The 23,456-nt window shown below is 42.5% G+C and overlaps 1 long non-coding RNA gene across 1 annotated transcript; it reads right to left on the bottom strand.

The window, feature by feature from the left end:
• Window positions 1–633: 633 nt before the first annotated feature.
• LOC122466270 lies at window positions 634–22,962 on the bottom strand. The gene is made up of 3 exons (XR_006291661.1): window positions 22,653–22,962; window positions 2,707–2,711; window positions 634–644 (listed from the first exon to the last, which is right to left on the bottom strand). It is a non-coding gene; the product is annotated as an uncharacterized LOC122466270 (long non-coding RNA).
• Window positions 22,963–23,456: the final 494 nt, after the last annotated feature.

The following is a 23,456-nucleotide window of genomic DNA, read 5'->3' as shown; positions in this document are numbered from 1 at the left end:
ACCGGTCGATGACCAGAACCTCTAGTATCTCCTCTGGACTCCGGGACTCAGTTTGTAACCATTTTCGTGCGAGATGGATGAGGTCATATAATTGGGACCGTGGGGTTTTGTTTTCCTGGTACCTCCACTCATGATATCGCTGGGCCCGCACTGAGGTCATTACCCCAGATCTGGCCAGGATCTCTGCTTTCAGCTGGGGGTAGTCTGCTGCACCCTCTTCAGGCAAATCATAGTAGGCCTTCTGGGCCTCCCCACACAGGAATGGAGCGAGGATGCCAGACCACTGTTCTCGGGGCCAAGCCTCCCGCAGGGCTGTCCTCTGAAAGGCCGGGAGGTATGCCTCTACATCATCCTTCCGCGTCATTTTCTGCAGCCAATTGCTGACCCGCATGATCTGCGTCCCATCATGGCCGCGGTTCACCTCTGTAAGGGCCTTTACCTGGTTTACCAGTTCCCGCAACATAGCCTGGTCTTGAGCAGCCTGGTCCATCAGCCGGCGATTAGTTTCTTGCTGCAGCCGCACTGCCTCCTGTTGGGCAGCTGCCTGGACACGAGTAGCCTCCTGCTGGGCAGCCATGGCTTGTGTCAGTGCCTGCACTACCTCCTCCATTGTGGTGAAAAAAAATAAAAATAGACCCTCTTCCCTTTTTTTTTCCCCCTTTCCAAACACCCTCCTTCTTCCGCCGCACTGTGGACACCAGATCCCACTTCGGACACCAGTTGTGACAAAATTCCTGCTCTACCTTGGTGGGTCTTGCGCTTATTGGTGGATTTGCTCACCTTGGAGCTTCACGGCAGCCCTCAGCTTGGCTGTTTTTCTGAACCCACAGTCCAGGTCGACTCCTCCTGTGTCTGACCAGGAGTTGGGAGGATTTGGGGGGAACCCAGGCCCGCCCTCTACTCCGGGTTCCAGCCCAGGGCCCTGTGGAATGCAGCTGTCTAGAGTGCCTTCTGGAACAGCTGTGCGACAGCTACAACTCCCTGGGCTACTTCCCCATGGCCTCCTCCCAACACCTTCTTTATCCTCACCACAGGACCTTCCTCCTGGTGTCTGATAATGCTTGTATACCTCAGTCCTCCAACAGTCCGCGTTCTGACTCTCAGCTCCTAGTGCCTCTTGCTCCCAGCTCCTCACACGCACACCACAAACTGAAGTGAAGTGAGCTCCTTTTTAAAACCCAGGTGCCCTGATTAGCCTTCCTTAATTGATTCTAGCAGCTTCTTGATTGGCTGCAGGTGTTCTAATCAGCCTGTCTTAATTGTCTCCGGAAGGTTCCTGATTGTTCTGGAACCTTTCCTGTTACCTTACCCAGGGAAAAGGGCCCTACTTAGCCTGGGGCTAATATATCTGCCTTCTATTACTCTCCTATAGCCATCTGGCCCGACCCTGTCACAGTACATTTTTTGGGTGGTGACTCTTCTTAGATGCTCCTAGAGGACAGCATCAAACTCAGCCATCAGCTCCGCAATTTTAAGGAAGTTTCGATTGTTTGGCACATACAGCTGATCTGAAGTGCCACACAGTGCTAGGTTTTGGGTAGCAAGCATTCTCACAATGGCAATGAGCCTTTTCAGAACATTTTGCCAGTAAAGAGACTGATGCAATCTTCTCTTGATGCTGATCATCTATGGTGGCCTTTAACCTTAGTCTCATCTCAAGCTCTTTCCACCTATGGAATGCTCTCTGGTGATTTGCTGCCTTTTCATGGCATGCCAGATTTCTAGCCAGATTTTCCAGTCTTTTGTTCCTGTAGAACCCAATGTGCCTGGAATATTAGACTGGAAGAGTTTGCAACAAAAACAGTATGCAGCATTTTGGGTTTTTGAATACGTAAGCCATGGCCTCTCCACTTTGTTACCATTGGGGATTTCATGCCAGTAATGTGTTGGATGGAAACTTCTATTTTCATTGTCTTTGGGGAACATGAAGTTTTCACTTGCTGTGGCCCATGCAGTACAAGGAAGTCCCTCAGGCTACTGCTCAAGTGGGTCCTACAATCTTGGATCATCTAGACTTAAGGAACTAAGCTCAGCAGCGGCTGTTTCTTGCACCTCCACCACACTCTGATCTACACTTTTCTTCAGGAATGTGCATGGTTACATCCATTTGAGATGGATATATGGATGCTGTAGTAGCTGTCAGGTCACCTGCACTCTGACTAACTGGAAGATCAGGCATCTTCTCACCACTCACATCCTCACTGGGGCCGGAAGGCTCACCATGAACATTTGTGTCTATGTATCTCAGGAGAGCTCCTTCCTACTTAGATAGAAAAGCTTACTTTGTTTTCTTTCTTTTTCTGAATGCTGCCCCAGAGGGGCATTTTCTTCTTTCACTCATGATTGCTGTTCTGTGCCAGCTATAGTGGCTCTCAATACTCAGTTGAAGGGGCCAAATAAGCAGGCTGGTAGCAGGGCCTGAGTGAGGGAAGATATCAGCGTCTTAGGGGCCTAACTGGCTCCTACTACTTCAGTTCACTGCCTGTTCTCCTCAAATGGGTCCAGGGAAGCAGCAGAAACAGGAAGCTCCCTGAGAAGCTGGGGTTAATCAGTCTAGGCTCCTGGGGGTGCCAGAGAGGTACATAAGAGGCTCCTCCTTCTCTTTCTCCCTGCAGCTCCTGCTGCTTTTTGTTTTTCCCTCTCACCTTTTCTCCTGCCTGCCTGTTATGTCTCTTGTGCCCTCCTTCCTCCAGCACAGCACTCCACCATCTCTGTGCATCTAGAGCAGAGAGAATACATATGCACCAGCAGCAGACACAATTTTCTACACTCTGGGTCCTAGAGCGCCCCCCTCTCCCCCAGTCTGGCACCTGAGGCGGCCGCCTCAGTTTGCCTCATAGTAAGGCCAGCCCTGTTAAATGTCCAGTGGGCCACAGGAACTGAAAGAACCTTGTCCCTATGCAGTAAGGCAAAAAAGGAAAACTCCAGTAGCCTGCAGCTACCTTCCCACTCTTGGTGAATATGTCTGAAAAGTTACTATAGGCATACGTGCAGCATACATAGTGTTAATTGCTTGCCTCTGTACTGTAAAGAGATAGCAAACATTGGCAGACTGAGGCATTTTTTTAAACTATCCAAACACTTGTAAATCAGTGGTAACTAAAATGTTTCCAGGTGGATTAGCAGAAAACAATATAGCCTGGCTGTTTACCTTACAGCTACCACGCTGAATGGGGTTGTCCTTTCCCATGTCTTCAAGCTGGAGGAAAGTAGCAATTTGTTTGTTCAGGGTGTGTTGAAAGAAACTCGTATATCTTGGGTCCGGCTGATTCCACTTAGCATAAAACCCAATGGGAGGCCCTGAGAGAAATGCGGTTTCACACCGGCTTGACTCGCACGCACACACCAGTACTCGGGCTTACTGGGGACCAGTTCAATCCTCAGTGCAGTGTTGCTTTCACTTGTGCTGGCTGATAATGATCTCTGCTGAGTCATTACGCCAGCCACTGTCTGCCACAGTTCATGCCAATCATGTTCTTGTCATGACCCCACCACACAGACAAGCTCCCTATAGCAGGTGCCACAATGGTGGGTCGCACAGAGCTAGCTACAAAGGTTCTATGCTCCCAGGGATACCTTCATGTTGAGGGATTCCTCAGCTGGCCAGCAGGGGCTGTATAACTAGCTGTTTGTGACACACAGTAGTGTAAAATGGTCATTGCTTTGCAGGGACCCCTTTGACGTGCGGCCCCGGCCAAATGCCCTGTTTGCTACCCAGTAATGCCGGCCCCGGCAACAATCTTCCAGAACTCGTGGACATCTCTTAAAATCACAGAGTCCATGAACTCCTTGACAGAGTCATGGCGTTAGTCATTGTCCCTGGCCAAGCAGTTCACTAATAGTGTGTGGTATGCAGAGACTTAGGCCCACAGTGCAAAAATTATTCAAGTCTTTCACCAGCAACTTGATACAGTGCTGCCTTTCTGCCACAGCAGCCATAGCTTTGCACTCACCCTGGAGCTAGGAAGGCAGACAGTTTTTATAGGGAAACCAGATTGCCCATCAGCTTCCAGGGTTGTTCAGGTGAAATGCACCCTTCCTTCTCTCATCCCTGTGGAAGATTAACAGTGGTTAGTGGATTATTTCAGCCCCAACCGGCTAGAACAATGATGGTCCTGAGTCTGTTATTGAGCGCCTTGTGCACTAGCTCTATCCCATGTCACAGTGCAGGCGAGAACTTATTCTAAAAGGACAAAATTCAGCCCTGCACAGAGAACAATTTTGTAGTTTAAGTGGGACTTCAGTGGTCCTGACTGCACAGGGAGACGTCACATATCTTTTTATTCCATATTTCTTCTCCATCACTGATTGCCATATCAGATATGCTCACTTTATCAGTCTCAACTAAATTTCCCTTGCTGCTACCACTAGCAGCCTCAAGCATGTACCTGAGAATCAAATTGCATTCTTTGCACTTCATCACCCACCTGTAAATAATCTGGAATGATCAATTATGCTAATTGTGCATAAAGCAGACGAGTATCCAGCTCACTTTGGCTCATAGCGGTGACAATAGTAAAACTTGCACCACTGCTACTCTGGAGCTTTAATTGTGGTGAGGCACTCTGAGCAGTTCGGCATCGCTACCTGCAAATGTCATGGATCACTTGCAATTGTCTGTTTTGTTCATTCCCTCTGAAGCAACTGGGTTTGGCCACTGCTGGAAGACAGGATACTGGGCTAGATGGACCACTGGTCTGACCCAATATGACTATTCTTATGTTCTTGTTGATGTGTTTTAATGTATTTGCCCCCTCTTCACCCCAAATTTAAAATGCTCTATCTTGCTTGAGTACCAAAGAGCAGTAGGACTGCAAAATGCCGTGCACTGAAAGTATAACGGTGGGCACACTAGGGGTTGTGTCAGTATAGCTGTACCAATTAAAGAAAAATCACACCTCTAACCAACATAGTCTTCCTTCAGAATGAGTGTGTCCACAAATTACTTTCAATCTTCTTTAATTGATAAAAGAGTGATTGTGATGCTTAGGCTCCTTTTCCCTTGAATGAGACTCCAGGACACAAGCAGCACAGTAGGCTGGAGGTGTGGGACTAGTGAATCTATCTTAATGAACTGTGAAATGTCAGGGTTATTCCTCAGATCTCATGCAGAATGTGAGGAGGGGCTACTGAATTGCCCCACTTATGAACAGTGAATTCTCCAATTATCCCAGGGATGCAATGCAGTGGGCTTGGGAAAATGTTGGGGCTAGCAAATCACAAACATGCACCCCTCCCACCCAATGAGGCACACAAGCTGGGCACTGGGTTAAAGCATATTCAATATTTATAACTTATTGAGAAATGTATTTTGCGTAATTGTGTTAGAGTGCTCTTTCCTTAGAATCTCTTTTACAGCACTTTATCACTATGGTTTATCCATCTGCTTATAAATGATAAAGTTATAAAATCATTGCATGGGTTTGTGGATACCGCCCAGGAATCCATCCTTGCAGAGTGGTTTAATAGGACGTATACGCCCGTGGTATTTCATGTTGTTCCAAACAAGTTTAGTGCGGTTCAAGCCTGGTGGTCTGTTGAGACAGAATGCAGATGATAACAAGGGTTGTTACTGACTTCTGATTGGTGCTGTGATTACTCATCGTACTTAGATCACACAGTGGGTGCAATCTCACTGTGATGCACTCTTTACCCAGTTGATTTGGTTGTATCTGGAGATGCTACACTGATGGGTGGCAGTACAAAACCCTCAGACAGAAAGATATTCATTTTTCCTCAATAAAGGCAGTGGCAGATGGTGTGCTTCAGGACGTACTAGACATGCTAAGCGCCCCTATAGTCTACTGTATTACATGTTTTTTACAATAAATATATTAAAAAAGTGAGCATGGGATAATGGAAAACCTCCCAGGAAATCTGCGTCATGGGAATAGTAGTTTTACAGATATGTCATTTGAAGAATATGAGAAAGATCAGAGAAAAGAAGCAAAGAGACTTGGGAAATACAGATGTTTTGGATTCCTGTAAAATGCTTTGAGTTTTAGGCTAAAAATACATGGAATTGAAAGAACCGATGGATGTTAAACTTCTGCTCCTATATCAGCTCTTACTGCAAAAACTGATTGTGTCTTCTAAAAGTCTGTAAAATATAAAGTTTACTGATTATATTTAATATTCATCTTGGAAAAACCTGTGAGAGCCACACTTATTTTCCTTCCACCCTATGAACAGGACCTCAATTTCTATACGCTTAACTACCATGCTGGATCAAGACCTCTGGATGGGGAAAGAGATACTGTGTAGGCAGTACAGTGCTTTTGGAAACATTAGAAGCCTATGTGAGTTCATTCACCTTCTGTTCTTCGGGATCTTCTGTGCTTACCTTACTTGTAATACCGGAAGTAGCTAAAAAGCTAGCAAAAGAAACAACAGCTGAGGATACCATCACGTAGAGTATGCAATTGTTGGGCTAGTTCTGGTGACGTTTTTGGTTGTTCTGCAGGATTGTGGTGGTTGTTTAAGGGTCTGCAAAAAAGTAGGGGCTTCAATGGAGGAAGATCTCATCCCCTGGCTGTGAGCAACCTTATACCTGGCCAGGAACTGTAGGAAAACTGATGACTGTTGCCTTAACTTCTTTATAATATTTTGAAATGCTTTCCCTTTCCTATAGGTCGCTGGCCCAGTGTCAACCAAGAATTAAAATTACCTATTGTTTGAATTTATCTTATGGTTTCTTCTTGAAGTTTCTAGGATTTTGATAAAGGCAATAATGACCCTAAGTCTGACCTCATGAGGAGTGGAGGCCATGCTCATTCTCCAAAGGGGCTGGAAAGGCCAGGTCTTCAAGCAAATCTGTTAGCTTTGGTTCGGGTGCTTGTCACGTGTAGGCCTTCTTCATCCTCCAGGATTTCAATTAGTCAAAAGTTAGATTTTGATTAGGGCTTGGTAAAATTGGCAGCTCTGAAAATTTAATTCTGCTTCAGGCTTCAGTAACTTTTCTGCAGAAACTTGGGCCTCAATTTGTACTCCCTACCAGATCCCTGAGGCACAGTGGATCATCTGTGCATGGATTTAAGGGGCACAGTATGGTACACTGTGACTCACTTTGTTATAACCACACATTAAGGGCACTCACACATTAGTGCAGAGGCAGCTAGGAAACAAAAAGAGGTGATCCTAAGCTCACTGAAGTCAATGGAAAGAGTCTCACCATTGATTTCAGTGAGCTTTGAATCAGGCTCCAAATGAGGGGGACCCAAGCTCAGTCCTTCACTTCAGAACAAACAGTGTCTGGAATTGCTGTGTAAGTTGACTGAAGGAACAGCATTGACAGGGCTCTGAAGAAGGCTGCATCAAGTTTGTTTTCAACAGAAGGGTTGACATGGTATGGGACAGGAAAAAATTAAAGGATCGTCTGGACTCAAAAAAGAGATTGGAGTACCACTTACTGTGTGTGACAGAGAAATAAAGCAAATAACAGAGGAATTCATAGTGACTGGCCAGTTTTTGTAAAATGTTTCCAAACTAGAAGCTGAACTGTCTTTCTGGACGGAACTTTGACAAGGATGTCGTAATAAATCAAAGGCACAAAGGACTATAATACATATCTATCAAACTTGCTGAGCTACTTTAGTACACGCAGGTGTGTCAAGTTTACTGTTCCTTACCTGTGGCTGGTTTATGATACATGGATTTTAGCCTCAATCTTGTTGTCTGGGAGAAAACAATTGGCCTGCATGGCATAACTAATGTTTATGGAGACTATATGCCAAACTGTATTGATTAAACTGAATGACAATAACATTGTGCAGCAGCGAAATTTCAATAGAGAAACATTTGCATTGGACATCCATCACTGTAATACCTTTGCCCAAGCAGCTATATTTTCAGGGCAGTAGCAGCTACACACAGGAGAGGGTTTGGTATTAAAACAAACAAGAAAATTAAAATATGGTGCAAGCCATTTTGGATTAATCATTTAGTGATCTCAACTAAAAAGTCAATAATTAACAACAGTGACCAACCCAGCATATCTGGGCTAGCGGAGGAATTTGTTATTCTTAGTACAGGGAAATACTGCAAAATCTTAGATACATTGGAGCCCGAGGGAAAGCCTCTTGACTTCATTGGGCTTTGAATCAGAGCTATGGTGATAGTAACTGTTGGCAAATGCAGACTTATTAAAGGGAAGCTGTAGGAAAAAATGTTTGGGGTATGTGCACATTTTTTGCATTTCTATGATTGATAAAAGGTGGCCTGAAAGGCTTTTTGCTTTGATTTGGGGTTTTTTGCATCACCTCTCTTCTGGTCTTTCCTCTGCTCTATCTGGGTCGAAAGAGGACAATCAGAAAGATGAAATAAAATGAAGTATTATAAGGAGAATATTCATGTTATGCATTTGGCTTTCAATCTGCAAAGGACCTAACAAAATTGAGCTACCATCTTGCATTATTTAATTTTCCTAAAAGGGAGATATCTCAGCATTCACTATTACTGATAGCCCTTGAATATTGTAATGCGACATGTCATTGGCAGTAATCCAATGACCATAATCTCCTTACTTCTCTTTATCACTGATAAATGGATTGGAAAAATTCTGCCCCTTCCTTTTAAAGACAGGCATTTGTTTTTTAAACTATTTATTTTTAAATTCTTCATTGTGTTGGTGAGGCAGTCACGTACCGAAAGTTCGGTAGTACATACTGGTAGCATTGTAAATCAGCCAGAGAAATGAATCCAAACTTTAAAAAATGCCTAAGTGGAGCCAGGGCACTGAGGTGATTAGACCTGATTAAAAAACTGTATTAGTGGGAAGATTTTATTTTTCTTATGGTCAAAGAAGAGGAGATTATTTTCTGGCAAAAGAGACATAATTACACCCTCCAGGAAAGCAATGCCCAAGAACAGCTGCACAACCCACTGAGTGAAGATTTTCATTATCCTGATATTTTATATATAAAAATGGTGGCTAGAACTAATGTATATGACTTCTTTGCTGTGACGGTTAGCTTTCACAATTTAAGACCAATCAGGACAGGTTATACTTGAATAGCAGCCTCTGTGGAAAATACAAGGTGATGTAGTTAATGGTATAGGTGATTCAGCAGGGGACACTAACCTTTGCCTCATGATTGATAAGAAGGGCTTTAGCCTAGGAGGTGAGGGGAGAAGGTTGGGAGAGACTTGTGAAATCTCCACACCACGCCCCAACACATAGGTGCAGGAAAACCAGCTAAATTAAAATATAATAAGGGATAATGGAACATGACAAGCTTGAAAACTGGGTGATGTCTGAGAGAAATAACAGAAATGCTTATACACTAATGCAAGCAGTCTGGGCCTTGAACCCTATGACTCAGTACTGGACTAAAGCCCTCATCATAGTGCTACAGGGCACTGCATTTTATAATGTGTCCTTCTTCAGCTAAGGTGTGAAATGGAGATCCCAATTGCTTGCTGTCCCTTAAAGATGGCATGTGAGTTGCCTAAATGAAAAGGATGTTAACCCGGTGCCAGGGCCAGATTCCAATTTGAGTAATTGTATTTATCCTTACCTAAATTTGCCGTTTATTTTCAGTTGCACAATTTTTTTTTCTTTTCTTCTGCTAAACTAAACCATAGTAATTTCTGCGTTATGTGTCTGTATTTCAGTGGTGGAGGGAGTGATCCCTGGATATAGTTTGTAAATCAGTTTGTAAAGCACTTTGGGATGAAAGGCACTATATAAATGTAAAGTATTGTTATTATACAATCACTTGTGGGTTTGGGGAGTAGAAGCATTTATTTATATTTCTATTCCCCTCCTAGTTTGTCTTGGCCCTGACTGTACTAATTTCGTGGGTAGGTAGGCTCAGGAGGACTGTAATTATTTTATTGACCAGCCTTCTGTCCCAACTGTGTCAATAACATATGTTTTTATTGGAGAAGGCATTTTATAATGAAGCCAGCTACCAAAAGACCTTTTCCAAAGCATAAATAATTGAAGAGGGTGGTTGATGTTCTCAAATGGTTAAGCTGCCCATGTTACTAAACTGGCTTTGCAAATAATTTTGCTGCGATGGTAAGTGAGCATGGCTCCCTTGGCAGTAGTTGAAAGTGTGTTAATCAGAGACAGATTGAAGACTACCCCCATAGAGGGTACCGAATGTGGTTCTGGAATACAGATTGTGTTGTGTGGGTGCAAATCATGCTACTTATTTTTAGAGCAGGTAGAGTTTCTTAAGCTGGTTTACAAATACTAATGTGGCCAGGTGGGTTGTAATAATGTATGCGGACCCTTTAAGGCAGGATACAGGACGAGCACTCTCTCCTGTCTTGATTTTAGTCCAGAATGAATGGAGTTCTGGGAGTTGTAGTCCCCAGTGATGGGAGTTAGAGGCTGTCGCAGCAAGGAATGCTGGGAAGGAGTGTGAGGAGATACAGGGCCTGAACCAAAGCCCTCTGAAATCTGTGGAAAGACTCCCAGTGATTTTATTTGGCTTTAAATTAAGGCATTAGACAGCTCCTTTCCTGGTCTCTCCATGTTTTGAAAGACGGGGATACTGATAGTAGTTGGCAGTCCTTCCCAGCATTCCCTGCTTTTAACTCCTATCAGCCCTGGGAACTACAACACCCAGAATTCCACTCATTCTAGGCCACCACTAGGAATATGGTTGAGCTGGCCCTACAGTCTGCCTTAAAAGGCAAGCACATGCTATTACACTTGGCTTTTCTACCATCTGTTTACAAAGTTAGCAGTGTCGGATGAAAAGTGATGTAGAAAATAACTTCCATTTAGATAATGCCTTTCCACCGAAAGGATCTCACAATGCTTCACCAGTGATATACACTGAAATGCAGCCAGACAGTGCCTCAGGTAGTTTCTCACTCCTTGGGCAGAAATATGCAGAAATTTAAATTGCGTATCATTGGCCTCTACGGAATTTTCATCTCTGACATTTCATAGCAGGGGAGAGAACATAAAAAAGGCACATGCCAAAGTGGAATGTAGAGGAATGTAAGGGCTTCATGGAGACCTGAGTGTTGATGAGTCATGTCCACATCAAGCTTAACCATCTGTAGTTGTCCAGCATTAATCTTATAAATGAGTTAGGGTCTTATCCGACTGACCACAGAGATTAACCAAACTTCTTCCTTGGTCTGATATGTTTCCAAGACAATGTAGCAAATGATTTCTAGAGACTGACCATTTTGGAGGGGGTAATACTGGTAGAAGAGAAAAGAGAAATCAGCCTGGGTGCAGTGCACAACTTGATTATGGCTATCCAGAATTTACCAACAAACCAGAAATAGGCCCTCTTTGCATAAACCCTCCTCATGTCAAAGATGATAGGAATCATACAAATCAGTGCAGGCAACTCTTGTGATTTTATCATGTGTCTCACGATATTTTGGTGCTTATTTTAAAAAGACAGCTTCTGGAGTTAAGAGTCTGCCTGAGAACCTCAACTTTTCATTCAATACACTGGAAGCAAGATAAAGCTCTATGTAAAATCAGTGGCATAAGAGGATGTATATGTTACAGGAGAGTTCAGGAAAGATCTAACACATGGACTTTACTGCTTATGTAAAAGAGATATATACATATTTAAAACAAATTATGGATTTTATGCAAGGAACTATCCCCATCCCTTTTTATTATATATTAATTATGTAGCATCCTAATTGCAAATAAGAATAAAAGTACTTGCCCTGAGGAGTTTACAATCTAGGATCTTAAAATATAACACCCTGTTCCTGCAAAGACTTCAACACATGCATAATTTTAGGCACATGCATAAGTGTTTGCAGGATCATGGCAAAAATCTCAATTACCCCTTGATAAATTCTGTTTGGTCAAGAGCCAATCCTCAAGGACTTTTCTTTTTCATTTGTAGCAAAAGTAACTGCACTGGGGAAGTGTAATATCGTCTGTCTTTCGACAAAACCAGTGAAAAAGGTTGTGGGCCAGATCCTCAGCTGGTGACTCAAATTAAATGACATTGATTTACACCTCTTGATGATCTGGACCCATTTTTTTTCTTATTGTGTTTTCAGTATAAACTGCCTTTGCAGCTCTAGAAGTAGAGAAACCAAATCTCAAGTGTAAGGTGTTTGAAATTCAAACTTAGATCCTCTGTCTGGTTTTTGACCATGGCCCATGCCTTTATAATAAGCTGAGTTAAACCAAACAACCCCCACCCCCCCAAATTTTGAAATATTTGAAATCCAGATCTGAATTATTTTATGGCTTGAGTCCATTCCTGCCTGGAAGTCACTAGCAGCTGTGTGAGTTAACTAACAGGTGAGACACTATGGGATAAACTCTGTACCTTGCCAAAAGGAACCATTATGATCATCTAGTCTGACCACCTGTATAACACAGGTTGTAGAACTTCCTCAAAATAATTACTAGAGTATATCTTTTAGAAAACGTCCAATCTTGATTTAAAAATTACCACTGACAGAGAATCCACCATGAGGCTTGGTAAATTGTTCCAATGGTTAATTATTCTCACTGTTAAAATTCTTTGCCTTATTTCCAGTCTGAATTTGTCTAGCTTCAACCTCCAGCCATTGGACTGTGTTATACCGGATACAGTATCAGTATTCCAATCATGGATTTCAATAAGTCAACACACAGTTTGGCTAGTAGTGCATGAAAAGACCTGATAATATTTTAATTTTACAGAGTTTATGTACATTGCTTGAATATATTTATTTGATGCTGATAGCTGTTCAGGTGGCTGCTTGGGAATTGCAGTCAACTTCCTCCATGGCAATCAAGAGCCAAACAAGATGCTGTGTTAGGCAAGGTTTTCAACTGACATTAGGGAATTTTGGGTTAGATCCCAAGACAGCAGGACATTTTCACCATCTGCCAGACGCCTAATCAGACCCATGAAATAGGTTTATTTTAAATGTTACAATTTTACTGAAATTTTAATAAATATGAGTAAGCTTTGTGAAGAGATAAAACACCCTTGTTTCATTAAGAAATAACAAAGCACATTTTGACTTTTAGTTTTTACAAGCTAATGTTTTTGATGTTTTATTAGGCACTTAGAGCAGACACAGTTGCTCTTTGACTCAAACACTCTTAGCTTAATGAGTGCTTTGGGTTTCTTTGAGCGCATATCCCTTTTACCTGTACACTATCATGTTAATCCAGCCTATTGGGCAAACATTCTCCTACAGTATGTGACAAATTGCTCAAAGCACATAAACTAGAGCTGGTTGAAACATTTGCAACAAAACAATTTTTCATTGAATAATGCAGTTTCATTTACATTTATATGTTTCACAGGAACATGTCAATTTTGACAGGAAAAAGTCATTTCTTTGAGGTAAAAACATTTCTTTTTTACTTTATCTTTTTGATTAATTTAGTTTGGACTTTTATATTAAAGTGGTAATATTAATATTCAAATTATATGTAAATTATTGTATTTAATATTTGAATTTAATATAAAAATCAAAACAAAATCAATCAAAATGTCTAGACAATATATTGTACCTTATTGAAACAACATGCTTTTACCTTATTGCAGTGAAACATTTCAACTTTATCAAAATAAAACTTACTGATGGTTCCAAATAGAAAATTTTTTTAAATTTCAGTGAGCAGGAAGTGTTGATATTTTGGCAACTTGTTCTGATTCAGAACAAATTATTTTTCAAAGGTCAGAATTTCCTATGGAATGGAAATTCCGGTTTCTGACCAGGTCTAGTACCTACACAATTTCAGTACATACAATGAACTAAGAAGTAAATATGACTGCTACAAATATAGTAGGTGGTTACCAAAAAATAAAGGGTTGCTTTGTCACTGACACTGCCTAGATGGGCAAAGGGTTGGGGAGAGTGTGAAAGAGTCCTCACCACTGTGAGCTGTTGACCAGGACCAGCCATTATGTGGAAGAGGAAGTGGAAGCGTTGTTCCATGATGGTGCTGCTGGCCACACTCGACCCTGATTCTCCAAGGTACTTATGAATGTGCCTGTCTTTACACACATCAGTAACCCCAGTGAAGTCAGCCGGACTAAATGCGTGCTTAAAGTTAGGCACATATTTTAATTCTTTACTGCACGGAGGCCCAAGTGAGGTGATGTAAAGACATGCCTATTGCCTCAATTCCTTCCCTCCACACCACTCAACAGAGCTGAATGGGAGCAGGGAAAGAGCACATGGTGGTTCAGGCCCAAAGGTAGCAGAGCTGAAACTGCAGCACCATCTCCCTGGAAGAATTCTGGCTGCATGTACAAGCATTCCTCCTGCAGTTCCCGCTGCAGTGATACCACTCCTCCCTCTTAGGCCCGCCACATCCATCCAGGGCCTTGCCTTAAAAGAGCAGTTTTGCTTCCGATCTCAAGTTAGGTTTAGGTTATACAAAACTCAAACAACCAAACTTGAGTGATCTGTGCTACTCCCAGTATTGCTCCTTCAGAATGACCACACAAGGGAAACATATTTGGTCAGGCAAGGACTGTATCCATTCGTTGGGAAAGGGCTCCGGCCTAATGTAGCTCTCTCCAGAAAGTTTTCAGGAATGTGCAGAAGGGAAGAATGGGTAGGACTGAATGGCACTGGCAAGCTCCTTCTACCAAAACTGTCTCTGGATATTATTTGTCATAGCAGCCCCGTTATTAATTAGAGTTTAATACCAGCATATGGCCTTTAGTTAAGGAATGACATTTATTAAGGAGTTAAATAAGATGGACTTATCTTCTCTTTCCATTAGGATGTCAATATTTTTGAGTTCTTTATACTGTGTAGACTTTCGTTATTATACTTTTAAAGTGACACTTGTTTGCTCTTTGCTATCAACATAAAGTGATAAGAAATCATTACGGTAACCTGTGGCTTGTTAAAATGTCTTATCTTTTATTTACCTTTTATCTTGTTATGCTACCCTCGTATCTCTTCTGGAATTTGTTTGTTGATGGGATTCCATTTAATTATCTATGTTTGCAAATAATATAACAATTTGCATCCTGTTAGAAACGTTGGAGAAAGCTTTCAGATGCTGGTCTCACTATAAGGATAAACTCCTGTACTCTTTGTTATTTTAAATTCATTTGTGCAGTATCTAATACAATGTGGGTCCTGATCCATAACTAGGGCTTCCAGGTGCTATGGTAATGCAAATAAAATAATAATTAATAATAATAATTAATAATAAATATAATTCCTAAACTACAAGAGTTATCAATTTCCTTGTTAGTATCACCCTTTCATTAGCCCCCATTTGAACAGTGGATCAGATCCTTAGCTGATGTAAATTGGCATATGTCTATTGAAATCAAAGGGGCTCTTCCCATGCTTGAAAGTAAGCATATTCACGACTATTTGCAAGATTGGGGATTTCATGTGCATTTTAGTTGAAATTAATCCATTGACTGCAGATTACTTTAAGGATAAACTGGTCCGGTATATTTAGCTCTTTTTTGCATTGTCTTATAAGCTTGTATACAAATGAACAGGAAATAGATTGACAGGATTATGCCTGTTATCTAAGCAGAAAGAGTGGGATCCTTTGGATGAAATTGTTAGCCACTGTGTAAACAGGCTTTATACAGAGGTCCAAATCAGAGGTAGATTCCCTCCCTGAACCTGAAGCCAGGACACCTCTCCAGCGTGTCTGCAGCCTACTCTTTCCCCTGAAGGCAAAGTGTATGTCAAGTGGATTCATGCTATTCACAGACCCACTGGCCATGTTCTCAGCCTTTGTCTTGCCAGACAAAAGCACCCCTATACACTCTCATGGAAGGGGCCATTGTGGAATCCCCTCTGTGCACCTCTGTGCACTCTGGCCCTGCCATGCAGCAATAGTATGGCTGCTCCACCACAAGCCAGGAGGAGTTTCTGCTAGTGCAGAATAATGGACATTTGGGATATGTAAAAGTTATAAAATCAATGGGAAAAATTCATTTTGAGAGCCAATGTTAATTAATTTTTTTTCATCAAACACTCTTGATCCACTCTATTTAATTCATCATTAGTAATATTGGTACTGAGTCTGAAATGGCTAATCTAGTCTGGTCACATTTATCTCTGAACTGAATTGCCTTGTATATGGGGGGAAAGACAGACACTCATTAAATCCGCAGATTATATACTGGAGGCGTAGCATTTTTGCAGAAACCTGACTGTAGTAGATATTGAAGAGTCCTAATTAGAGAATTTGGGATTTATATACTTTGACCCAGAAAGCTGTTGAGTAAGTACCTATAGTGAGAGCAAAAATATATTTGCTAGACTATATAGTTACAAGGAACACGCTGTGCCACTTTAGGTTGCTGGGGGCCCTGGAATAAAGAAATGTTCCTCACCAGGCAAGGTACTGAGAGGGAAACGTATCTGTGTGTGCTCATACAGCCATCAGCCTGCGTAGATCCCATGGCTCCTGCACTTCTGGTTCATTAGAGGCAACGGCTGGTGGATTTGTGCATAGTGACTAATCCACTGTCCTCACACAAAGTCCTGGATTCTCCCCTCTGGCGGAGTCACTTTGAGGTGCATCAGCAGCCCAAAGTGGCCATAAGTCAATGGAGATAGCTAGTGGAGAATTACCCTTGTGCAAGGTAACTTGCTGGTAGTGAAAATCTGGCAGAGGTGGCTAATCCAGTCACCACCCCCATTATTCCCTGTGTAAGGGCAGGAAGGGCATGTCAGGGGTGAGGAGTAGTAGGAGTCGGGTGAGGGTGGGGCAGTGAGGGGAGTGGGCTTAGTGGAACAGTGTCCTGCTAAGTCTGATCTTCTACTGGTGTAAGTCAGGGCTGCCCTTGTACAGCTCTAACTTGTGCCAGGGCTGGGCAGCCCTGAGTCAGGGTGCCCAAACCAGGTCCCCGATCTTCAATCTATCCAAAAAGGGGCCTACATATTTAGCACTGCCCCACTCGCCTTTTTTGCCTTTAAACTGCTACCAGTGACCTCACAGCACATACGTATTGTGCTGAGCACAGTTGTACAAACACAGGGTCATTTATTTGCTATCCTGGAATGTTTATTAGTTTGTTCCCTTTTGTTAACATATGAAATTTCACAAAAGCAAATACACTGGTAAAGTGGGGAGCACTAAACCAACTCACATGTGTTTCACTGCTCCCAGTCCTCGAGAATCCAAAACAATAAGGTGGAGCAAGTTGGATGGGAAAAGTAAGAGAGACAGCATTCAACAAAAGGTTCCCTGTTCTTAGTTACTCAATTGGTAAATCATAGATTCCAGCTCAGATTCTGTCTTGTGCTGAGATCTGTTTGGTTCAGGAGAGGGTAGAGGATTGTAAGGAAACCAGTTATGGCTCCCTGATTCTGGGAGAGAATCTGCACCTCCCATGGCTGCTCTAACTTATGCCAACTTGGTACGGCCCCAGTTGCTGCCATGGTGGATGGTGTGGGAGTTGGTCTGAGCGTTCTCCCCACCCACACATTGAGGGAACTCTCAGATGGCTAAATACAATCAGATTTGGACTTCTTTGCACAGTCAGATTGGAGTAGAAAATCTGGCCCTCTGATTTGAGACTCCTTAGATAAAAATTCTCTTCCCACATAGATAACATTCATAAAAGCCCCATGCAACCTTAGCCTCTGAGAACTCCTTTCCCAGTATGTCTAAACATATGCATCTAGATAGATTAAAACTTGGACCTAATAATCCTCTCACAGTAGTTTTTCACTGGTGTAACTCCTTTGATATTGATGGAGAGACTTCTGATTTACACCAGTGTAGCAAGAGAATCATTGCCAACATGTCTCTGTAAGTCTCCTTTTCTGTTACAAAATGAGTTAGTGTTCCCGATTAAGCCGAAACAAAGATATTTTCCCCACAGTTAAAAATAATAGAACCATTTTCCTTTAGAATATTTAATGCAAAGTGTCACTCAAATTCCAGGATTTAAACTAGGGGAATTTGCAATAACCTTTTATAGTCTTTCCATGTCATAATGATTCTACCTATCTAAAAATCCTGCCCTGATCACAAATTCTATGCAAGGAACAACTGAGAAACAAATTAAGTTTAAAGTCAGTGGGTGGCTACAGCCAACTCAGTAATCTCAGAGACCTGTTTTTTTGACATGAGCCAAGCAAGTTACGGCTGCTGAGCAAAAGAACTCACAAAGGGCTTTGCCTTGGCATCATTCTAGCAAGCCAGAGGAGCTGAACCAGAGACCTCATAGAAATTTGTACCTTCTTATAAGTGCACCACTGGAGCTACTGATCCAATGACTCCCGAGATCTGTACCTTAACAAGCTACAGGTTTTGAGCCAGCAATCTCATGGAGATCTGTGCCTTCATCAGACTAGCAAACTAGAGATTTTAAGCCTGTCCCTTGACATGAGACCAGAAAGAAAGATGTTCTGAACCAGACACCTTTCAGAAGTCTCAACCTTCACAAAAGCTCAAGAAAACTCCAGCTGTTTACCTAATGCCCTGTCAAAAGGCCTGTACTTGGACATAAGTCCAGACCAAGGAGCTCTGCCAGTAACTTCACAAAAGCTTGTGTCTTGGTTTCAGCTCACCAAGCTAGAGATACCGAGCAAGAGATGTCACAAAGACTTGTGCTTTGACATCAGTCAAGCATGCTAAAGCTGCTGGGCAAGAGAGCTCACAACGATCCTTGACTTAACAACACCTCAACAAGCTAGAAAAGATGACTCAGAGACCTCTTTTGAGAAAACTTTCCTGGTAATCAGACCTGCAAGCTAGAGATGATGAGCCAGTAATGTACACAGCCTGTGCCTTGACAACAGGCCATCATCAGCCCATAAGTGCACAGGGCTTGACCAAAGCTGAAAAGCAACCTCTTGGATCAGGAAATCAGGCTGAATATTTCCCGAGACCAGGTTCTCACCACATTTAAATATTTTCTGTCAGCAGTCAAGCACTAAATGCCTAAAGAATGTTTTCACAGGATTTTGGTACTTCTGGTGAATCCAGGAATCCCATACAAATGTGGAAACAAGTGTTACATTTTTTAAAAAGGAACTCAGAGTGTTTTTAAGCTCAAACAATGTTTGGATCAGATTCTGTTCAAGGTTTTGATAAATATTCAGGTATTTTTAGCTGAATCAGATCACTCATCTGTCACTTCTGCTAGGAACTTTGTATTGAGGGTTTGATCCTGCAAGGCACTGAGAACTGATACCTCGCAGGAGAGCTCAGAACATTGCAGGCTCAAGACCTGAGTTAGGAAAGTGAATAAGCACTAACTTGGCATAGTCTTAAAGTGTTCAAAGAAAGAGAGATTTAATACAGCATCCTATTTAGAGTCTGGCATCAATACATATTCTGAGTGCAGGGAGGGAAGACTGGGTTGATATTCAAGAGGTATTCTTGGTGTTCTTGGACCCCTTTATGTCTGGTCTTCATGCACAGAATCCAAGTGCAGCCTGTGATGAGAACCATCAGTTGATTTACAACCAATGAACTGATACTGTGATCATGTGTTAGAAATTTCTGCCTGGATGCTTTCAATGCAGAGAGTCTAAGAAATGATGGATGCATTGTAAAGGATAAAGAGAATTGTGATCCCTTTCGTAAACAACTCTGTCAAAACAGAGATTAGGTCAGTGTATTTTTCTACCATCAACCCGACTGGGAGATCATCATTAATCCTTTTGGTATTGTGTCTATAAAAGCTACAGAAAGGGAAGAACACAGAAAATATTGTAGGCAGAAGTGTTGTAGGCAGAAGTATGGATGTGCAGTACAGCCTATTACCCATGAGGATGGCTGGTCTGGAAAGACCAGACACACCCTGGCCACAGCTTCCATAAATTTAATATTAAGTGTGATATTTTTCTGAGTTGATAAGACCTAATCTAAGGACAATTGTTTAGTTTTCCTGGGTTGCATGTAGCTCTTGGCTTCCCCTCCACCACCACTGTCCTAGTTTAATGGCATTTGTCCAAGGGTGGTAATTAAAGATAGGGCAAAATGGAGATAATAGTTAACTGGACTAAACAGGAAGAGCTGCACTTTTAAAACAATTTATTGACTTTATCATTAAAAGATGCATTTAAAAATAAAGAATAGCGTTATGGGCAGTACTGGGGTTTCATCAAAGGATTCTCGGTGTTCTGGCAACAGTGGATACAAAAATATTCTAATAACTATGAGTATAATGGGGAAAAAACAGATTAATGTTTCCCACTAAGTCAAACATAAGCAGCATGAAAGCTTTCCAAATAAGGTGCTATTTATACTATGTTCTTAATAAGAGGTACCATATTAAATTAGGCTAATAACAGCTGAGTATAGATGTGTGTTGAGAGAATAAAGAACTTTAGAATTTATACTGTCTGTTTTATTTATGTCATAGGAACATTCTCCACACACTGTTTCATCTATTCAAGATGGCTGTCTCTATTGCATTCAGTGGATGGTAGTAGTAGCTGAGGCAGTACAGAGGTGTTTAGGCCTGGATATGTAGTGATGAATAAACTGGCCCTCCCCTGGCTCAGCCCTGCCACACCTCTGAAGATGCTTCTCTGATCTGCTGTCAAGTCCTCCCTGTGTTCGCTCACAACTTGGCCCTACATTTTGCTCCCACTGCATTTGAGGGACCTTGGGTTGGTGAGTTATAAATACCAGCAGCCTTCTAGAGGCTCTTTTCCTTTTATGATTAAGCTAGACAGAGAGATGGCAACAAAGAGATGCCAAAGCTGAGGAATTGAAAATTTGGGGCTTGACCCAAAGCTCCTTAAAGTCTTTCCATTGACTTCAGCGGCCTTTGGATCTGGCCCTATGTCACCAACTTGACCACTTGACACAAAGAGCTGAAGCCATTTTCTACCAGTGCAATGTTATGCCTCACAGAAGTTTGTTGATTCTAGCTTAGTCCTAATAATGCCACCCAGTCACAAGGCTAGATGTGAAAATGGTGGTGCTAGAAAAAGGCAGGTGTGCATGTCAGGAAGGAATCAGTGACTGCCATCAGAGATCAGAAGTAATATTTAACTTGGCATTTGCTGACAATTTAGTTGACGTCTGTTCTGAAAAGTTATGGAAAATTTCCTTAATCGTGCCTTTTAAGTATGGTATCTAGGCTAACCCTTTTTCAGTTTTAAAACAGTTAGATTCTGTATTCCAGCAACACATGAGCACACCTAAGGCACTGAAATATAAATAAGAGGAAGTCAAATTTGGGGCTTACCCTTGACACAGTCCTTCAGTGTAAGAGGCCCATGAAAGCTTTATTTGTCACATGATGGGCTAATGTACACCTAGAGAGGCTGAGAAAGGTTTTGTAACATACATGTAAATCAAGTCAGCTGGCAGAGCTGTCAAGTATCTTTAAATGATTTGTCAGAATAAGCTAATTCTAATTAAATCCCAACCCCCCACTGTTAGGATATAGATATTCAGGCCTGCCTGTAAAGGCCTATACTTTAAGAATTTAGGTGTTTATCATTTAGCTAGATGATCATTTAATACCTCTATCATTATTGTATCATTAATACATTATATACCTCTATCATTTAATAGAGGTATATAAGAAAGAATGTGTGTAAGGGCCTTCTCTCACTGTGACAGTCTGAGGCCCTGTTCTGAGGCCAATGCCTTTGGCTAAGCAGCAGAGGCAGCCATAAGCTGGGAAGCGAATGGTCACATCCTCACATTCCAAACTAGTCAATATGGGGCTGTTAGCAAGGTGATCCAATCTATCACCTCCAGAGAAAGGGAGGAGCCTAGAAGATGTAAAAGGAAATTTAGTTTGATAGTTTTGTGTCTGGTAAGAACTCACTTATCAATAGACACAGCTGGGAAACCCTTATGTCTTTATAGATGTAGTTGTGAAATCCTCACTTCTGTATTGTTTTGTCATTATAGTTCCCATTTTGCTATTGTTTATTTGCATGGTCTCTGTCTGGTTCTGTGATTGTTTCTATCTGCTGTATAATTAATTTTGCTGGGTGTAAACTAATTAAGGTGGTGGGATATAATTGGTTAGCTAATCATGTTACAATATGTTAGGATTGGTTAGGTAAATGTTAGTAGAATGATCGGTTAAGGTATAGCTAATAATATTATAATATAAATTAGGGGCAAACAGGAAGTAAATTGGGATTCGAAAATGAGGAAAAAGGAACTTGGATTTAAGTTTGCTGGAAGTTCGAATTGTGTGCACCTTTGGACTTTGGGTATTGTTGCTCTCTGTTCATGCGAGAAGGACCAGGGAAGTGGGAGAGCGAAGGAATAAGCTCTCTAACACCCACCCCACAAACTCAGTTGTGAATATATCCCTGAAAGCTGTTCAAGATTTAACTTAATCTGCATGTGTCTTATACAGTAGTAGTACAGTAGGCTAGTAGTAGGTCTATATAGCTTATATAGCCATATAATACTGTGCAGTACAAACACGTGCATATGTCTTATACAGTAGAGAAGGTTAGTAGTAGATCTTTATAGCCTATAGAGCCATATAATGCCAAGCACCTCCAGGGATGCAGCACTGCAGATAAAAGTAAGCCTATCAGACAGTCTGTAGCGAGGTGGTTACCCACTCCGGCCCTGAGGGGCTTAAAACAGCCCAGGAGAGAGCTGTGGCTGGGGGCAAGTAGTTCCCAGGCTCATTGGGGAAGCAGGCACAGCTGGGGCCATGCCCCAGACAGACCACAGCTGGCCCTTATAAAAGGGCTGTGAGCCAGACGCTCAGACAGAGCCTCTTCTAGTTGTGGAGGGAGATGGGCCTGGCTGCTGGGGAGTGTACCTGATGTGAAGTAGGGCTGGGGAAGGCCAGAGGAGCTGGGAGGCTCCAGGCTGGAAAAGCCCCAGCCTGCAGGTCTGGCAAATGGCCTAAGACAGGGCACTGGGGTTGCAACAGGGCAGGCCAAGGGTAGGTGAAGGCAGCAGGTCCAAATCCCCCTTGCCTGTGATGAGTGGCTTATACACTGCAGTCCACCCCAGTGAACAGGGGCTAGGTGGTGGCTGGCAGTAGCCATATACTGAGGTGAGGTGGGGATAGGGGGTTGGGGGTTCCCTGGGGAGGGGAGACCCAGAGACTGTGGGGGTACTGCCAGGGGGCAGGACCCAAGGGACAGGGAGCACTGGGGTCCAAGAGGGACATGGGGGGCCAGTGACAGGCGAGATACCGGCCGATAGAGGGTGCTCCAGAGGCTGGCGAGCTAATTCCCTGGACGACCAGCAGGGGGTGCTGCTGTGTGAGTCTCGCAACACTACACAGTCTCCTTTCCAGTTCCCTAGCTGCAACTCCAATGGCAGAGCCAGTGCTAGCCCACTGGGGCCTAAGCAGGAATATCTCGCCCCTTGCAATACTAAAACAGGCAAGTTCTTATAATAAAAAGTGAATAGGTGGCCACCTTGAGCTGCTTGGGTCCCTAAGCAATTGCTTAGTCTGCTTGTGCCTAGATCTGGCTATGTCCACCTGATTCTGGTACCACTGGGCTATGGCAGAGATTAAATTTCCTAACTGCCCTCCCATGCTCCCCATATGGAAAAGTTATGCTTCAGCTCTACTTCTTGGATTCCTGGCCCATGTAGTGGGAAGAACCCA

Source organism: Chelonia mydas, chromosome 6, assembly GCF_015237465.2.
Source record: "Chelonia mydas isolate rCheMyd1 chromosome 6, rCheMyd1.pri.v2, whole genome shotgun sequence".
Taxonomy (NCBI): domain Eukaryota; kingdom Metazoa; phylum Chordata; order Testudines; family Cheloniidae; genus Chelonia; species Chelonia mydas.
The sequence above is the reverse complement of the archived record's forward strand: the minus strand, read 5'-3'. Positions and strand labels throughout refer to the sequence as shown.